Below are 19,880 nucleotides of genomic sequence, written 5' to 3'. Positions count from 1 at the left end.
GTAAAATACCATTTTAACTAATATGAATAAGAACGACCTGTGATATTGGGAATATTGAAAAGTATTTCCTTTGAACATTTTTTGCTCACAAGATGGTCCAACTGCAGAGTATATGATAATGAAATATTATCTAAGACAACAATTGCAGTAAGATATTTGATCTTTTGGTTTAAATCAATGATAAGATAATATGTAAAATCACTGATATTCCTTAGTCAAAGATTTATGTACTATATTACTAATTAAGATACATCCCTGAATAAATATCATTTAACACAAAGAAATGTAACCTTCCAAATATAAGTTTTAATGCATTTTCAAAAAACAAAGGTTATTAAAGTAATATCTAGTGTTTATTGAATTATATGTATGTTCCATAATCCTCATATCCTTATAAAATACATTTAAACTCATTATATGAAGAAATTAAGGTCTGCAAAGGTGAAATGATTTGCCAAAGATCACATGACTACTAAATATTATGGAATGAGGATTTGAAATGAACTTTGACTCCACCTACCAACTAATGCTTATTTTCCTGCTAGTTACAATTTAGTGCAGAGTGATCCCTAGTTAAAGATGGTTAGCTGACGCTTGTGACTTTTCTTCTCTCTTCAGAAACATAAAAAAATAGTGTTATGAAATGATTACATTTATTTAAAGATGTAAATAAATCACCTTGCCCTTGTTTTGGAAATATAGAAGATTCATGGGAGAATATGAAATGATTTAGGGGAGCCACAGCCCAAATGACAGGGGAGAAGGATTTTATTACTATGGTAGAACCCCACAGAGACTCAAGACTGAAGCACACAGGTTTGAACAGAGGCATTATTCGAGGATTGAAAATGGAACATCTGAAATCCTCAACTACTACTCTCAAGGCCTGGTATCCATTGGCCTACCAGAAAAATGAAGATACATTTTCTAAGCAAAATATAGTGTAAACATACTATTTTAAAAACATAACTACAGGAAGAAACGGCCAAGAGATGAAATATGTAAAGATGTTATTTTATCTATATACATAGAAATATTTTATTAAAATATAAAATCAACAAGTAAACGAAATTACTTCCTTATGAATGGATGGACAGATGAATAGACAGGTGATAAGCCCTACTACTTCATTTGGCTGATTAACACAAATGGAATTACTCCCGGGTTAAATATGGTGGGAAGGAAAGATGAAGGTAGGGGTAAACACAGAGTGGTTAGGAAAGGGAGAAAAAGAGGAGGAGGAAAACGCATTTGTTATCTAGTTCCATTAAATAACAAATCAAATAAAAACTTCAAGAGATTCTTACCATAATGTGAATTTTAAAGAGAGCTAAGTCATGCATTTATTAATGCAACAAAATATGGAAAACAAAGATATGAGAGTGACTGAACTTGTGTTATGGTTGAAAGGAAGAAGGAAGGAAAGAAAGATGGAAGGAAGGAGTGAAGGAGAGAACCAAAAGTATCTTCTCTTAATAATTCACTTGCACATTTGAAAAATTTAAAACGTATATAATGAGAATAAATACAAAAATACTAAATTAAGTTCATCTATAATTACCATGTCAAAGATCATTGTTTGGTACAAATTTCCCTTAGGATGCACCTATATTTCACAACTACAATAATCTTATCACCATATGCAGATTAAAAGTCAGCCAATGTGGTTGTCATCACGTTATCTCTCTTTGCTGTATGGACCAGTACATACCAAATTTAGTCACTTTAATAAGTTTTACATTTCTTCTCCTGTACCCCTTCAAATATATTGTTCCCACCAAAAACAGTATTATCATCTGTTTCTAATTCTTACCTCTTCTATATTATTCTTTCCATTCTATATTGGTATATTTTTTCCATACTGTTCTGTACCTTACTACATTGGCTAGGATACCTTTTTAAAAAAGACTTATATATTTATTTGAGAGAGAGAGAGAATGGAGGGGAGGAGGAGGAGACAGAGAGAGAAAGAGAATCTCAAGAAGACTCCCTGCTGAGCACAGAGCCTGATGCACGGCTTGATCTCAAGACCCTGAGATCATGACCTGAGCTGAAACCCAGAGTCAGTCTTGCTTAACCAACTGAGCCATGCAGGCACCCCGCTGGAAGGCTTTCACAGATACCATTTGTTAAGTTAAAGAAATTACTTTCTGATATTCTTGTATGTCAAGTGAAAGAGGATACAATGTTAGGTGAGGTGTGGGTCAAATGTAGATGGGAGTTAGTATTTTTTGAAAAAGAAACAAACTGGAATAGTGAGAGAAACGGGAAAGAGAGCTGATTAAGTACTAGGGGAATAGTTAATGTTCATGATTAGGTATTGCCAGGATAACAGAGAAAGTTAGAGGTCATCCAGATCAAGGTCAAAGAATTATTAAGTAGTATTGGTTGGACTGATTATATGAACTTGAAATTGCACATGATCACAATGAACTCAGGAAGGGGGGGAGGTGGCCAACATCCACGTGAAACGTGGGTGAGGATCAAGGAGAACAACCTATCATGGTGACAGAGACAGTTAAGATGGTAAAGCTGAAGAGTTTTAGCTCCAAATGAAGAGTTTTTATATGAGGATGAGAGATTTTGACTTAGAAGCAATAGCGGGAAGCAAGAGGAATGCAAGAGGTATAGAACTTTGACATTTTCCTAGCACCAACCCTGTGGGATAGGGGAAGAGAAAGAATGAACAGTAATCTCTCTGGGGGCCCTAGATTCCTCACCAAGCTATGGGAAATCAATGACTACTGTGTAGTCATGAAAGAAATTTGCTGATAAAAATTATAATTTGTAATGTAAAAGACATATTTTATACCATAAAATATAAATTTATATACAATAAAATGTAATTTAAAAATGAGTACATATTGGCATAGAGGTATGATTACACCTAAGTATTAAAAAAATCCATACCATCACATTTTCACAGGAGAACAAAAAGACTACATAAAAATGGGGGCACCTGGCTGGCTCAGTCGGTAGAGAATGTGACTGCACCTCAGGGTTGTGAGTGCAAGCCCCACACTGGACATAGAGCTTACTTAAAACAAAAAACTATAAAATTACAATAATTTTTTAATAGCAATTGTATCATGTAGAGAGATAATAAGTAATTTTTCTTCCTCTTTTCCAATATTCCAAATTCATTTAAGTGTTTACAATACTTTTATAATGAGAAGATTAAAGACATAAATATGATAATCATGTCTATGAAATTTAAATAGTAATTAACAGAATCTCTTACAGACCAGGAAGTAGTTTAACAAACAAAATGATTCTCTCCTCCTATTCTTTTTTTACTTATGTGTAAAGTCAGAGTCTTCAACTAAGACTCTGATAAATTTGAATTTCATTGTCTTACATTTGGCACACCAGGAAGATTTTCTCTAACTTGAAAGTTATGGAGAATAATTATAACCATGACTAATTTAAATGACTTGCATTATTCTGTTTAAAAGCCTATGCTTTTCAGTTCCTTTCAAAAACTCACGTTTCTTATTATAGTAAGGGGTAGAGTTTAAAGGGGAAAGGATTTAACACAGCTGTTATTTAAAGATACATATAATACAGACTCTTTTTAAAACACTCTTTGAATATACAAAATTCTACAAACACCAAGGACACCAAAAAACCCTCTAATTTCCCACCTAAAAATAAATCAAGTCATGTATGAGGTGTCAACAGAATCTCTCATCTGAAAACAAAAACATACTATCCTAGGATGTAATTTGATACCTCTTCAAGATAATCATAGACCCCCCCCCCCAAACCCCACAGGAAGCATGTTATAATAATGGACTACTCAGGAAATCAGTTTTATGTGATCAGATGGACATATCCTAACAAAATTAAATTGTCTAGCTCCAGCCCTGCTGTCTTTAAGCACTAGCTAGACTACCTAAGTTCAATATCTTGTCTCTCCTGGCACAAAATCCTGCATAGTCCTAGGTAAGATATTTGCCCTAGGATTGTATCCTAGGAGGAAAGTTTTTTACCTCTAAGTCCTACTATTGCTTGAGGCCCTAATGGAACAAGTATTGTAAGAGAAGACAAGTACCAAAGGTACAAAGATGAATACATGCTGAGCATACCTCCAGGGGCATGAGCCACACAAATACTCATTTGAAAATGTGATCATTAAAACCTAGAGATGTACATAAGATATTATGGGAGAATAAAAAGAAACACCAAAGCAGAAGAGGCTTTTAGGGAAAGAAATAGCTTGGTGGTATCACTGAGTGGAGAGAGGTTAATGAGGGGAAAAGCAGAGGAAGTCTGGGGGAGGGGGCTGTCTGAACAAAGGACTGAGCAGGGAAAAGCCTAAGCAGATAGTGATGAGAGTTGCTATTGTTCACAGAAGGGTAGATTAAGTTCTTTAAATGTGCACGCCATGTAGTACATCTCTGCAGCAATATGTATTTAGCATATCCTCAATCAAGGGTATATGAAATGAATGGCAGAGATGAAATTCCTTGAAACAAAGACCAATATAAAGTGTAACTTAATGTGGGGCCTTAACTAAAATGTAATTTTGAAGAATCAAAATGTATTTCGCCCATGAATTAGAAAAAAATTTTTAGAATTACTTAATGATGGTGCCCACATAATATGAAACCCATTTACATGATTACATTCAAATTGGGCTTTGAACATATTTTAAAATAACTTGCCTTACTAGCTCGCTAATTATCTGCCTCTATTCCATTAAAAGACAAGATGATGATCTAGGAATATAAAAGTACAATTATGTAAGTTATGAGTTTAATATCAGTAGAGTTATAAATGATTTTAAAAAACAGCCTTCCAGATTCTCTTAAATGTTTAATCCATAACATTCTTCATAGTACAGTTTCTAAGAATACTAAGAAAAAAATGACTTCTAACAACAATAAATAGAATACCAGTTTAATAAAAACTACAGTAAATCTCTGTGGTCAAAAAGGCAGAATATTTTATAGACAGTAAAAACGTTGTTTATGTGTTCCTGCAACAGAGTAGACAGAGTCCTTTTGAGAAAAACACATAGAGGTGGGCCAAATAAAATCTAATATACAAAGTTTTTAATGTATAGTTAGTTTCGAGAAAAAAGATTCCCAAGTGCAAGAATAAAGCTTAAAATTTTTCAAATTTGGGGGCGCCTGGGTGGCTCAGTCGGTTAAGTGTCTGCCTTCAGCTCAGGTCAGGATCCCAGGGTCCTGGGATCAAGCCCCACATTGGGCTCCCAGCTCAGTGGAGAGCCTACTTCTCCCTCTCCCTCTGCCTGCCTCTTAGCCTACTTGTGCTCTCTCTCGATCTCTCTGTCAAATAAATAAAATCTTTAAAAATTTTTTTTTCAAATTTGGAGTGATAATATCATGAGTTAATGTTGTTAGAGTCTGCGTATCAGAAAAGACACAAGTCTTATTAAATAATGGGTATGGTTTCAAAATGTCTGCAGGGACAGGAATTAAGGAGTAAGGAACTGAGATCCATCAACAAATCAGAAAGCCTGAAATTGCTATTAATGTGTGAAAGTAACCTCAAAAATCCGTATGCAAGAGAGCAACAAGGAACCCTGGCTCAAAATAAATTCAGGGTATGCTAGAAAAGGCTCCACTAACAAACTGAAACCCAGACCACCAGCATGCATAGGTATGAAGCCACAGGAATATGAAGCCGTAAATACAATGCACAAATTGATCATACAATTTGGGGATCATACAAGGATTGGAAAAATCCTTGTCAGTTCAGAAAAAACAAATGAAGGATCTCACTATAACGAGACACTTTATCATCTCAGCAAGCATAGTGTTCCCACAGGAAAAAAAGTTCTACTGAAGATAAGCTCACAAATAAAAATGACAAACCAAGTAAAGAAATGGCTCACTGTGAGAAGGTGGCCACTGATACAAAAACTAGAGAGAAAATGATGACGAAACGAAGACATTTTCAACATAAAGGTGGGGAGCTTGAGATCCACATTCACTGGGCCACGGCAACCCAAATGAATCTTTTTGTAAATCAGAGAAAGAAACCATTTCTCCATGACACTTTAAATCAAAGTACTGGTGTAAAGAAATGTTAAATTTCTTCAAACAGAAGGAAAAATTCCAGACTAAAACATGAAAATAAAGAGGAGGGAATAAAGGACACCAGAAAGATTAAATGTATGAGTAACCATAAATTATTATTGAATACACAAAACACCAATTTTAATGTCTTCCAAACTTTAAAATAGTGAGAACTGAAGTAAAAACAACAACACATAGTTCAAGTGCTCAAGAGTTCTAGCAACAATCAGTGGTAAAATGATACATGTCAGAATATACAAGGTAATTGCAAAACAGTAAAATAATATATAACTAAAAATTATAATTACATAGATTGAAAATGGTATACAAATATTGGATTTACCTATTTTTAAAGGCAGGGAAGGAAGAAAATAAGAGAAACATGACCTAAAGGCAAATATAAAACAAATATAGAAAGATAGCATTTCATACCAGGAATTTCATTAAATAAAAAAGACTATGCCATGAGAACTGTGACTGCCAAATTGAATGGATATTTAAATTCTCTAAGGTGAGAGTTGTGTGAATTAACTTGATTGTAATAATCATTATACCATACATAGGTATATTAAAACATCATTGTCTACCTTACACTTATACAACTTTTATCTGTCAACTTCATCTTGATAGAGTTGGACCAAATGAATGAAAAATAAAGACTATATTAAGTCCAAACTAAGATTTTAAGACTGAATTAAAAAAATAAACCCTAACTGCATTGTGCTTATAAGAGATACAGCTTAAGTATAAGAACATAAATAAGTTAGGGGCGCCTGGGTGGCTCAGTCGGTTAGCAGCTGCCTTCGGCTCAGGTCATGATCCCAGGGTCCTGGGATCGAGCCCCACGTCGGGCTCCCTGCTCAGCGGGGAGTCTGCTTCTCCCTCTCCCTCTGCCTGCCTCTCTGTCTACTTGTACTATCTCTCTGTCAAATAAATAAATAAAAATCTTTAAAAAAAAAGAACATAAATAAGTTAGAAGTAAAAGAATAGAAAACAATATGCAAACATCAACCAAAATAGAGAAAGGGTGGCAATATAAATATTACAAATATACAAAATTAGACAAATTGAATTTAAGTGACAAGCATCTAGAGAGATAAAGGAGGATTTTTTTATGATAAAAGGGTCACTCCAACAAGAAGACATACAATTCTATATCTGTATTTACTCAATAACTAAGCCTCAAAATATAAATAGTAAAAATGAACCAAATTAAGAGAGAAAAATCCACAGTGAAACTGGGAGACTTAATAAGTCTCTTAATAGCTGATAAAACAACTATTAAAAACTTCACTCAAGACATGAGTTCTGAACAAAGTATTAGCAAATCTGTCTTAATTGATGTAATAGAACATCGCATCCAACAACAAAATTCATTATTTTTAAGTGGTTATGGTACATTTATAAAACTTGACCATATACTGAGTAGCAAAAAAAATCTCCACAAATTTCAAAAGTGGAAATAATCCAAACAAAGGATGTTCATTGGGCACAATGGAAATAATTTGGAAATCAAGAATGAAAAAGGTAACTAGAAAAACCCAAACTGCCTAGACATGAGATGATACACTTCTAAATAGTCCACAAGTGAAAGCAATTATAATGAAAATTAGAAAATATGTTAAACATAGTTACAGTAAAAATAGAACACATTAAAAATGTGTGGCCTGAAATGACAGTGCTCAGGGAAATTCATAGTATATTTTATAAAAAATATAAGAGACTGAAAATCAATGATTAAAATTCCTTACAGGAGCTGGAAGAGAAGAGAGCATCAAAGCTTACAAAAAGAGAAGGAAAGAAATAATAAAGAGCAAAACCAATGAACTATAAAACAAATGTAAAAGAAAATTGGCAAAACTGGTAATTCCCTAGTAAACCAATCAAGAATTAGAAAAAAAGAGAGACAAATACAAATTACCAACATCAACAAAGAATAAGGAAATGTCTCTATAATCCTAAAGACATCAAAGTAATCTATATAAATGTATGCCAATAAACCTTACAATTTGCCAAAGCTGTCAAAAGAAACACAAAATCTAGAATTTTCTATTATAATCCCATGTATTCATTCTATTCCAGCTACATTGGCTTTTTTTTTTTTCCTTCCCTTTTCTTTTCCCTTTTCTTGTCATTTCCATCTCAAGACCTCTTCACTGGCTTTTCCCTCTGGAACATTCCCTCATTAGATCCTCTCTCCAGATCTTCTTGATCACCAAATTAAATTACAAATACCCTTTTCCCCCACCCTGGAACTCCCAGATTATCTCTTACTTACATCTACTACTTTTTTTCCTGAGGGGGTTTATCTTTTAACGTACCAATTAATTTAATTATTTGGATATTGGCCATTCTCTTCATTAGAACGTAAGCACCACAAGGGCAGGAAAGTACTGAGAAGTCAATTTGTTCATCCCCAATGTGTAGAACTGTAGAGTACTATGTACACTACACATTTTATAGTGCCATGATAATACAGTTTGAGGTGTATTAATATACATTTCTCTTTTTCCACACAGATCAATCGCTTCTTGGCCTTTTGGCTAAGATCAAGTATTGTATTTCCACCCAGGTCATGTCTTCTTAGTCATCTACAGGCTTTGCTCTGAGGGCAGGTGCGAAGGGATAGGACTAGTGGTAGGTAACCTTTGGAACTCTGGAGGATAGCACATTGGGAAACTCCAGGCTGATATAGGATGACTCAAGTAGGGAATTAATGAAAACACTGGGTGAGTACGTGAAAAGAAGGGCTGGGCTGTCATGTCTGAGACTACTTTGACTCTCTTTCCAAGAAGGCAGGAAAGGTGGGCAGTTAACCTTGGGGGACCCATGAATGACATGACTGAGATCTGGCAGCATCTTCAGCAGCACTAAGACCTGGACAGGTAGGGACTGGGGAGGGTGGGAAGATAAAGAGAGTGGTGGAAAGAGTTGAACAGGAGTTACAGTGCCCTAACCAAACCATTATTTTTGAGTTGAACACACCAAATGCATTTGAAGGCCAAGTCCAGCATGTAGACAAAGGAATTCACTGCAAAGATGTAGATACCCAACATCTCAGAGAGCTCTGTAGGAAGCTAGATGCAACATTTTCTTTTCCTAATTTAGTATTATCTTTGACCTTATAATGTGTATTGAGGCAAAATTAACTAGAGATGAGAGTGTACATGTTAAAAAAAAAGTGTGTATGTGTTTTTAATTGGTTGCTAAAGGTAAATTAAACAGTCAATAATCACTCCTTTTATTTTATTATCCTAAGGTGTGATTGGAGGTATCTAAAGTCAGTGAAGTACTGGACTAGACAGCATATGGATAGCATGTCTAATTCTCTGGCAAGCTTTATATGAAATGTTAATATGATACAGGAAAAAGAAGGTGAAAGATGGTTCAAGTAAATGTTCATCATAAATAGTGAAAGAGAGTCCGGGGCGTGGGGGGAGTGGCATGCAGGGTAGGCAGCGGTGGCCAATTCCTAAATTCTGCTCTTTTGAGAGCTGGGGAGAATGTCATGGTCATGGACAAGTTCCAAAAGAGGTTTACTCATTGCTTTTCTTGTTTTCACATGTCCTTAATCTTTATAATAAACTTTCCCACCAAGCAGACCCACCTCCTCCCTACATTAAGATAATGAAAAGGACTGCTTTTGTATGAAAGGAAGAACAACTAGGAAAATTTATGTCTGCAGGCTGGTTTTGTGCTCCTGCTATTGTATTCTAGATTTATTCTACTTCACATTCACTTTTCTCTTTCAGAAAATTTAAGGGCAAGTTATTGGATGGTTTCAGAAGTTAAACTCTCAAATCCTTAGGGACTTTAAATTAAGCCAGACTCCACTGTACCTTACTGTAGTTTGGGTATATCTTTAATACATCATTAATAACATATACCATCTAAAATTCTTAATTTAGATTTCAGTGCAACTCTGAAAATATAATGCTTGTGGCACATTGATAAAGCCATATGTGGTAGATTATACATCTAATGCTTATAAATCAGAAATGGGAAATTTACTGTGCAGTCTACCACAAACATGGATTAAAATTGGTATTCGCATTGCTAAGTTAATTTAAAAATGATAAATCAGAGTTCTTAGGCTTTCTGTAGGACTTTGGCCACAAAAGCAAAACAAAAACAAAAACAAACTAGGCTTAATGATTTCATCTGCCTTGGAGATTAAAAAACTGTCATGACTTTAAAAAATAGGTAAGATGAATCACAGTTAAAGATTTTTGTGAAGTAAGTTGAAGGATACAGCTGGAAAAATTTAAAAGTGTTCTGATTGCATATAAATCAGGAATTTTGGCTAACGCATTTTTATAATGTTATAACGTAATCATATCCTGAAGGCATTAAACAGGGACAATTAAAACTAAAAATATCATGCTACTAAAAAGCTCTATAAATTGTTTTTTTAGAATACTAGTAAAAACACTGACAGCATACATTTATAACTATAAACCAACTCAAACTTCAAAACAGTGTGATACAACATTCTTTTTTCATCATGCCAATATTTAATCATTTTGCTGCTTTTTATAACTTGCTTTCTACTCAGTATGATCAGTGGCTTTTATTCAAGTAAAGAAAAGAAATAATTCTATAAACTGGAAAAATCTGAAGAATATAATTACAATATAATTACAAGTATCTAATATTCTTAAATCTCAACTACTGAAATTTAAAATATTAAGTTTAATACAGAGATTTGACATAATTTGTTAAATAAAACACATTTAATTAAGGACAAGTATTCCAACTTTAGATGCGTTTTTAAGATCTCAGCATTTTTAGGGCGCCTGGGTGGCTTAGTCGTTAAGTGTCTGCCTTCGGCTCAGGTCATGATCCCAGAGTTCTGGGATCCAGCCCCGCATCCAGCTCCCTGCTCTGTGGGAAGCCTGCTTCTCTCTCCCACTCCCCCTGCTTGTGTTCCCTCTCTCGCTGTGTCTCTCTCTTTCTGTCGAATAAATACATAAAATCTTTAAAAAAAAATAAATAAAATTACAAAAAAAAAGATCTCAGCTTTTTAAAGGTCTATACACCAAGGGAGTTAAGAGTAAACTGGTTAAAAACCTTCTCAAAAATGATTTGATGTTTTCTAAAATCCTGATTGGAATTCAACAACAAATTTTTCATGACCTGTTTATTATAGTGAAGGCAAAATGCAGAGAATAAAGCTTTAAGAATCTATGCTCTTGGGGCGCCTGGGTGGCTCAGTCTTTAAGTGTCTGCCTTTGGCTCCGGTCATGATCCCAGGGTCCTGGGATCGAGCCCGCATCGGGCTCCCTGCTCCGTGGGAAGCCTGCTTCTCCCTCTCCCACTCCCCCTGCTTGTGTTCCCTCTCTTGCTGTGTCTCTGTCAAATAAATAAATAAAATCTTTAAAAAAAAAAAAAAAAGAACCTATGCTCTTGTGTCAAAGATTCTAGGGCTTGAGTCCCAGGCTTGATTTTTAGCTGTGTGACCATAGGAAACTTACTTCTTTTTTCTGAGCCTCAGTTTTCTTAACAGTAAAATTGGAAAATTAACCATTTGGCTTAGGAATGCTAACTAATGTAGATAAAATATTTCAAGCCTATGTTGGCTTATGTGAAACATGGTAACCATTAAATATTAAACTTTCTTACCTGTCAAATGGGCTTAACAATCCCTTATGACACAGAGGTTTTGAAGGGTTAAAGGAGGTGATGTATTTAAGAACCCATGGCATGTGGTAGATTCTTAATAAGTGTTCTCCTACACTGACAACACCGTGTAAGTGTGTGGTGAATACAAAGTTGCACTTGTAGACCTTATAATAAGAACAACTCTTAAAAACTATAAGGAAGACCTCAGAGTATTTTCTAAATTAAGATGTGTTTTGTTTCCCAAGGATATATTCAGCATATTTTAATATTTATATAGTGTTTAACAGTACCATTAAAATATTTTCTAATATAAACAAAATCCTATAACCAAATGAAGCTTTAACAGTAAAGGATCTTGAGAAGGAAAGTATCTTATGAACAATCACTTTCCATAATAATTCCTTAAGAATTATGTATCCAAGACTTATCCCTGCAACATGTCATGCCAAAATAGAAATATAAAGTGTCTGATTTATGTCCTGGCCAGAGCCTAATAAGAAATACATCAGCAGCCAAGAGTTAAACGAGATAAGTTCAGCTTTGCTTTTATTGTAAACCACAGGAAAAATGTCATTTTCCTATCAGGAATTCCTTTCTATTCAGAAATACCAAGATGGAGTACCTGGGACGCTCATTACTGTGCTATGTTGCTGAGGACACAGACAAGCAGGGAGCAAGATCCTTGATCACAAAGAGATCAGAAGGAGAGGAAACGAACAGAATGCAAGGTATATTGAATTCCTCCAAAAACATGCCTGGTAGAGTCAGAGAGTCTAACAAGTCCAAAAGTGGAAATTAATCAGGGTTCTGAAAAATGGGTAGAATTTGAACAGGGATAAAGGAAAGAAAGGAAAACAAAGAAACAGACTTCCATTTGGAAATTCTAAAACAATACATTTGAACACACTCACTAAAGTCTGCAAAAATTATCAGCTCTTCAGCAGGGCCTCAGTTAGAAGAGTGCATTAGTGTGAATTTAAAAGGAGCACAGTGGGGAGATGAGGTTTTAAAAAGGCTCCCCAGTGAATGAGCAAAGGTGTTTGGTAGGTGAAGTCTGGGTGGGATTTCAGTCTCTTTTGTTCCTTAGGCCCTATAGATAGGTAATCTGTGCAAGATACAACCTGCTGAAACCTTTGGGAAATCCCTGGCTGGAATGCCAAAAGCAAATCTAATGATCACATAATTACTTTCTCTTTTTGTTTTAATTTTTAAATTCATTTACAGTAACATGTACTTTTTATTTAACAGTTATACGAATTTTAACACCCACACTGATTCATTTAAACACCATCACCATCAGGAGCCAGAAAAGGTCCATCACTCCCCAAAACTGTTTTGTGACTTCCCTTTATAGTTTTTTAAAAAAACTTGCCCATTTTTAAAACAGGAGTGACCACTGAATCACTGATCTGATCATCATTACAGGGTTGTCTTTTAGACAATGTCATGTAAATGGATTCATAAGGCAGATGACCTTACGAGACCAGCTTCTTTCACTGAGCATAATGCTCTGACATTCCTCAAATTACTACAGATTGTTTAAACCATTCGCCTCTTGAAGGCCATTGAATTGCTTCCAGTTTTTCCCAATTGTGAACAAAGTAAGTATCAACATCCATGAATAGGTTTTGTATGAAGATAAGTTTTTGTTTTTCTGAAGTAAAAACCCAGAAATTGGATTGCTGGGCCATATGGTAAGTATATGTATATCTTTATAAGAAATTGCCAGATTGTTTTCCCAAGGGGTTATAAAATTTTGCACTGCCAGCAGCAATGTTTGAGGATGAAACTTGATCCACATTATCCACAGCACTTGATAGTGTCAGTATTTTAAATTTTAGCCATCCAATCGGTATAGTGATATCTCCTTGTGGATTTAATTTGCATATCCGTAATGACAAGTGACAATGACATCTATGCAGTGTTTATTTGCCATCTATATATTCTTCTTGTGAAATATCACGTCAAGTCTTGCACATTTTTAAACTGTTTGTTTTCTTAGTGTTGAGCTTTGAGAGTTCTTTATATATTCTGTATATAAATCCTTGCCCCTGGATATGTGATTTATGACAATGGTTGCCCCTTGAGAATGCAACGGGTAGAGGTGCTGAGCCCCCCAACACACACACAGTCAAAAATCCACAAATAAGTTTTAGGGGATCAGTAGGTTAAGCGTCTGACTCTTGGTTTCTTCTCAGGTTGTGATCGCGTGGGTCCTGGGATTAAGCCCCATGTTGGGCTCTGCATTCAGCAGGGAGTCTGCTTGAAGATTCTCTTCCTGTGCCCCTCCCCTGGCTCATGAGTGCTCTCTCTCTCTCTCAAATAAACAAATAAAATCATTTAAAAAAAAATCCACATATAACCTTTGACTCCCCCAGAACTTAACTACTACTAAAAGCCTACTTACTGTGGGGCACCTGAGTGGCTCAGTTGTTAAGTGTCCGCCTTCAGCTCAGGTCATGATCCCAGAGTCCTGGGATCGAGCCCCACATCGGGCTCCCTGCTCAGCCGGAAGCCTGCTTCTCCCCCCTGCTTTTGTTCCCTCTCTCGCTACGTCTCTCTCTGTCAAATAAATAAGTAAAATCTTAAAAAAAAAAAAAAAACCTACTTATTGTTAATCAGGAGGAGGCTTACTGATTAACTGACACCTATTTTGTATGTTTTATGTATTATGTACTGTATACTTACAATAAAACAAGCTAAAGAAAAGAACAGGTTATTAAGAAAATCACAAGAAAGGTAAAGTACACTTACAGTACTGTAATGTACTGTATTTATCAAAAAATATCCACACATAAATGCACCCATGCAGTTCAAACCCATGTTGTTCAAGGGTCAATTATATTTTCTCCTGGTCCATAACTTGTATTTTAATCTCTTAACAGAACAAACGTGCTTTTGGTTTTGTTGTTTAATATCGATGAAATCCAGTTCACCAATTTTTCCTTTAATGGATCATGCTTGTGTTTTTATATCTAAAAACTCTTTACTTAATTCAAGGTCACAAAGATTTTCTCTTATGTTTCCTTCCGGGCTTTTATAGTTTAACATTTACATTTAGATTAATAATCCATTTTGTATAAACATTTACAAAATTTTATTTAAAAAAGTGAAAGAACTTTATTATTCTTCATTATGCATAATGATGTCCAGTGTTTTCAAGACCATTTCTTGAAAGATCATTTTTTTAAAGATTTTATTTATCTTAGAGAGAGATAGAGAGTGTGAGCAGGGGGAAGGGCAAAGGGGGAGGGAGAGAGAGAATCCAAGCTGACTTCACGCTGAGCATGGAGCCCAACATGGGGTTAAATCCCAGGACCCTGATATCATGACCTGAGGCGAAATCAAGAGTCAGACACTTAACCGACTGAGCCACCTGGTGCCCCTCTTTCTTTATTAAATAGAATTTGTACCTTGTAGAAAATCAACTGGCCATATTTGTGTGGATCTACTTCTGGAATGTATCTATGTATCTATTTCTTAATACCACACTGTCTTGATTACTGAAGTTTTGTAGTAAGTTTTAAAAACAAGTAGTATGATTCCTTCAAAACTATTTTTCTTTTCAAAATTGCTTTGGCTATTCATTTATTTGCCTTTTCATATAAATTTTAGAATCATCTTATTTATATCTACAAAAAAGAGCTCAAACTTTCATTTTGCGTTAAATCTATAGATCAATTTGAGAAGAGTTGCATCTGTGCTATGCTGAAGCTTCCAATCCATGAACATTGTATGTCTCTCCATTTATTTAGATTTTCCTTTATTATTCTCATCAGCATTTTACAGTTCTTATCATCCAGATTCCGCACATGTTTTGCTAACTTTATATGCAGATACTTCATTACGGAACTATGACAAATTATAGATATATTTATATTACATATGTATTTATATGTATATTGTATATATATTTGTATGTATACACACATATATTTAAAATTTCAGTTTTGGAATGTCCAATTCTAGTACAGTAAACCACACTGACCTTGTTGACTTTGTATTCTGTGATCCCATTAAGCTCAAATATTAGCTTTAGGTTTTTTTTCATATATACTTCGTCATTTTCTAATATGTAAAGAATCATGTTTCTTGCAAAAAGGGACAGTTTTATTTCTTACCTCAAATTATTTATGTTTTTCATGTATTATCATGTTCCACTTCTGGACATCCCTAGGAAGGATGCAGTGGACAAACCTGCCTTGTTCCAGACTAAATGCAAAAGTATTCCTTCTTTCACCATTATATGTGATGTTAAGTGTCAGATAGATAGATAGTAGATATTCTTTATTAAGCCTGTTCCCTTCTATTCCTAAATTTCTGAGAGTTTTTATTGTGAATAGATGATGAAATTTGTCACATGCTTTTTCTGTATCAGTTGATATGATCATGTCTCTTCTTTGGACTTTAAATAAGTTTAATTACATGAATTGATTTTCAAATATTTTATCAGTTTTCCTTTTCTGATATAAGCTCTATTTGGTTCTTTTCTGTTACTCTTATATATTACTGAGTTAAACTGCTATTTTTTATGTATGGTCATGGAGAATATTGGTCTGTAGTTTCATGGGTACTTTTCTCCTCGCACTTTGTGATTTGGATTTTATATCAGGGTAATGCTGACTTCATAAAATGAGTTGGGAAGTGTCCTCACCTGTCTGTTTCCTTAAAGAGATAATATAGAATTGGTATTATCTTTTCTTTGAAAGAGTTCACCAATGAAACTTTCTGGGCCTGAAGATTTCATTCTTGGATGGTTTTAAACTAATATGTATAAGATTATTCAGGCTATTTCAGATCGGGGTAAGTTTTGTTAGTTTGTGATTCTCAATAAATTGGTCTATTTCATCTAAGTTGTCAAATTCATATGCATAGATCTCTTTGTATTATTCCCTAATGATTTTTTTAAAGTCTGAGGTAGTAAGATATGCCCTTTTGTTGCTGATATTATTTTTCCTATTTTCTATTTTTCTTTGTCAACCTTACTAGAGGTTTAGAATGTATTGACATTTTCAAAAAACCAGGTTTTCTTTCATTAATTATCACTATTGTTTTTCTTTTTTCATTTGATTGATATATACTCTTTAGTATTTCCTTCCCCCCTTTTTTTTTGAGAGAGAGACAGAGAGAGCAAGAGAGCATGTGGGAAAGAGGGGCTTAAGGGGGAGGGTCAGAAGGAGAAGGAGAAAGAGAATCTTAAGCAGGCTCCATGCCCAGCATGGAGCCCAACTCGGGGCTTGATCTTATTACCCTGAAATCATGACTCGAGCCGAAATCAAGAGTCGGACGCTTAACTAACTGATCCACCCAAGTGCCCCAGTATTTCCTACCTTTTGTTTGATATGAATGTGTTTTTGTTTCGTTTGTTCCTCTTTTTCCATTTATTTAAGTAGAAACTTAGATTATTGATGAGACCCTTCTTCTTTTTAATAAAAACATTTGATCATATAAATTTCCCTCTAAACATTGTTTTACCTGCGTCCCATAATTTATATGTTGTCTTTTCATGGCTTATTTCTCTTTTTTTCAGTTCAAAGTATCTCTTTTTTTTTAAATTTCCTCTTTGACCCATAAATTACTTATAAATATTATTTTCTAAATATTTGGAGAACATTTTCTTCTTATTTTTCTATAGTTCATTATTAGTTTAATTCCATTATATTCAAGAACGGAATGCATATGATTTCATTCTTTCAGATTTCTAAAAGTTTGTTTTATGAGCTAGAAAATGTTCTCTCAGAAAATGTCACTTGAAAAGCACATGTATTTTGCTATTTTGGGTAGAGCAGTGTGTCCATGTTAGTTGATGTGTTGTTCAATTCTTTTACATACATGCTGATTTTCTGTTGACAATCAATTACTAAGAGAGAAATGTCAACATCTCCAAATATAACTGTGCATTTGTCTATTTTTCCTTTTAGTTCTGTTGGTTTTTCTTTCATGAATTTTAAAGCTCTACTGGTAGGTGCTGAAATATTTAACATCATTATATCTTCTTGGTGAATTGACCCTTTTATTATATAAAGTCCCCCTTAGTTTTTAGTAATTTTCTTTGTTCTGAAATGTACATTTTAGCCATTGGACTGTTTTTACTTTTTCTATTCATGGTATATATTTTTCATATTTTTACTCTTACCTTACCTATTACATTTGAAGCAAGTTTCTCACAGACAGCAAAGAATGAGGTCTTTGTTTTTTTCAATAGAATCTGGTAATTTTTTAAATTGGTGTGTTTAGACTATTTCAATTTACTCTAATTACTGGTATGTATGTTGGGATTTAGGTCTGCCATTTTGTTATTCGTGTTTAATTGTTGATGTTGAAAGCCCTCTGCTTTCCTTTCTTCTGTTTCCCTTTCCTGCCTTGTTTTTGTTCTTTTGAAATAAAAGCTTTGCTAAAAGGGAAGATTTCAAATTTTTTAGTATACCATTTTAATTTATTTATTGTGTTTTCAACTATATGTTTCTTTTTTTTTTTTTTAAGATTTTTATTTATTTGACAGACAGAAAGACAGCCAGAGAGGGAACACAAGCAGGGGGAGTGGGCAGAGGGAGAAGCAGGTTTCCCGCAGAGCAGGGAGCCTGATGCGGGGCTTGATCCCAGGACCCTGGGATCATGACCTGAGCTGAAGGCAGATGCTTAACAACTGAGCCACCCAGGCGCCCCTCAACTACATGTTTCTATATACTTGTTTAGTAGTTGCTTACTATAGGTTTTACATCATATATATTCAACTTTCAAAGTTTACTTAGAATCAGTATTTTACCACATCAAGTGAAATGTGGGAAGTTTAACTTCATATAGGTCCTTTTACCTTCTCCATGTATGTTGGAGTTGTCTTGGGTATTACATTTAAATCTATCAAAAATACCATCAGATGATGTTATAATTTTGCTTTCAACTATCTAACATATTTAAAATACTCAAGAGGAGAAAAAGTATATTATATATACCAATTTTCCATTTCTTCTGCTCTTTCTTTATTACTGATGTTCCAGTTTCCATTAAAGATAATTTGCCTTCCCTCAGAATTACTTACTTTGGCAGTTCTTTTAAAGATGCTCCTTTTGGTTATGAATTCTCTTAGTCTTCCTTCATCTGAGAATGCTCTTATTTTATCTTTATTTATATTGACAATCTTTTCTGTCAGTATTTTAAAAACGGTGTGCCACCCAACTGGCTTTCATGGTCTGTTGGAATAAATCTGCTGTCAGGAATATCATCGTTCCCCTAAAACTAACAGTTTGTTTGTTTTGTTATTTTGTCTTTCTCTTTAGTTTTCACTGTTTGTGATATCTCCGGCTATGCATCTCTTCAGGTATTCCTTATTTGGAATTTGCTTGGCCTCTTGAATCTGATGATTTAAATCTTTTGCCTAATTTGAAAAGTCTTCAGTCATATTTCTTCTCTTTCTGTCTCCTTCTGGGACCCATGATGATTACTTGTGATACTTCCTGCAGATCCTTAAGACTCTCTTCATATTTTTCCCCCAATCTTCTTTTCTCTTTGGTGTTCAGAGTAGATAATTTCTTCTGACCTATCATTAAGTTCACAAACTCTTTTATCTGTCCTCTTGATTCTACTACTCTGTACATGTAGGGAAATTCTTATTTTGGTTATTCTTGTAAAATTCTAATATTTCCATTTGTTTTCTTGTTGTTGTTGTTGTTATATATTCTACTTATTTCCTGAGACTTTCTATCCTTTCATTCACTTCAAAAATATGTACCCTTATTTTTTGGAATATCTTTATAATAGATATTTTAATCTTTGTCATATAATTCCAAAATTTGTAGCATCTTGGAGTAGTATGTGTTGAGTGTCTTTTCTAAGGCAAATTGAGATTTTCCTATTTCTTTATAGATGGTGTAATTTGGGGTTGTATGTTGGACATTTTTAATACTATATTTTGAGACTCTCAGTCTAATTTAAATCCATTGAAGAATGCTGATACTTGAAAATGTTTTAGCATAAAATGATAAAAGTTCCAGAATTCCAAGGCTCTATCGGCTTTGGTTTCATTGTCAAATTTCCATTGTCAATTTTCAAAGCACTTTACACTCCTATCCTATATGGTTGTCATCTAGTGACCAGGCGGGGAATTAGTGGCTCAGCAGCTTAGTAGCTCATTTTGCAAAGAAATTTTATGGTCGTGTTCACACATGCAAAGCTGAGGTGAGCAAGAGCAGTTGATAAGCAACTGTATGAGGT

General features: G+C 34.4%; 1 protein-coding gene across 1 annotated transcript in view; it reads right to left on the bottom strand.

Annotated features, from left to right (window-relative positions):
* ADAMTS19 (ADAM metallopeptidase with thrombospondin type 1 motif 19) overlaps positions 1–19,880 on the bottom strand; it is a 257,812-nt gene that overhangs the window by 137,385 nt on the left and 100,547 nt on the right.

The sequence above is a fragment of the Neomonachus schauinslandi genome, chromosome 7 (assembly GCF_002201575.2).
Source record: "Neomonachus schauinslandi chromosome 7, ASM220157v2, whole genome shotgun sequence".
Taxonomy (NCBI): domain Eukaryota; kingdom Metazoa; phylum Chordata; class Mammalia; order Carnivora; family Phocidae; genus Neomonachus; species Neomonachus schauinslandi.
The sequence above is the reverse complement of the archived record's forward strand: the minus strand, read 5'-3'. Positions and strand labels throughout refer to the sequence as shown.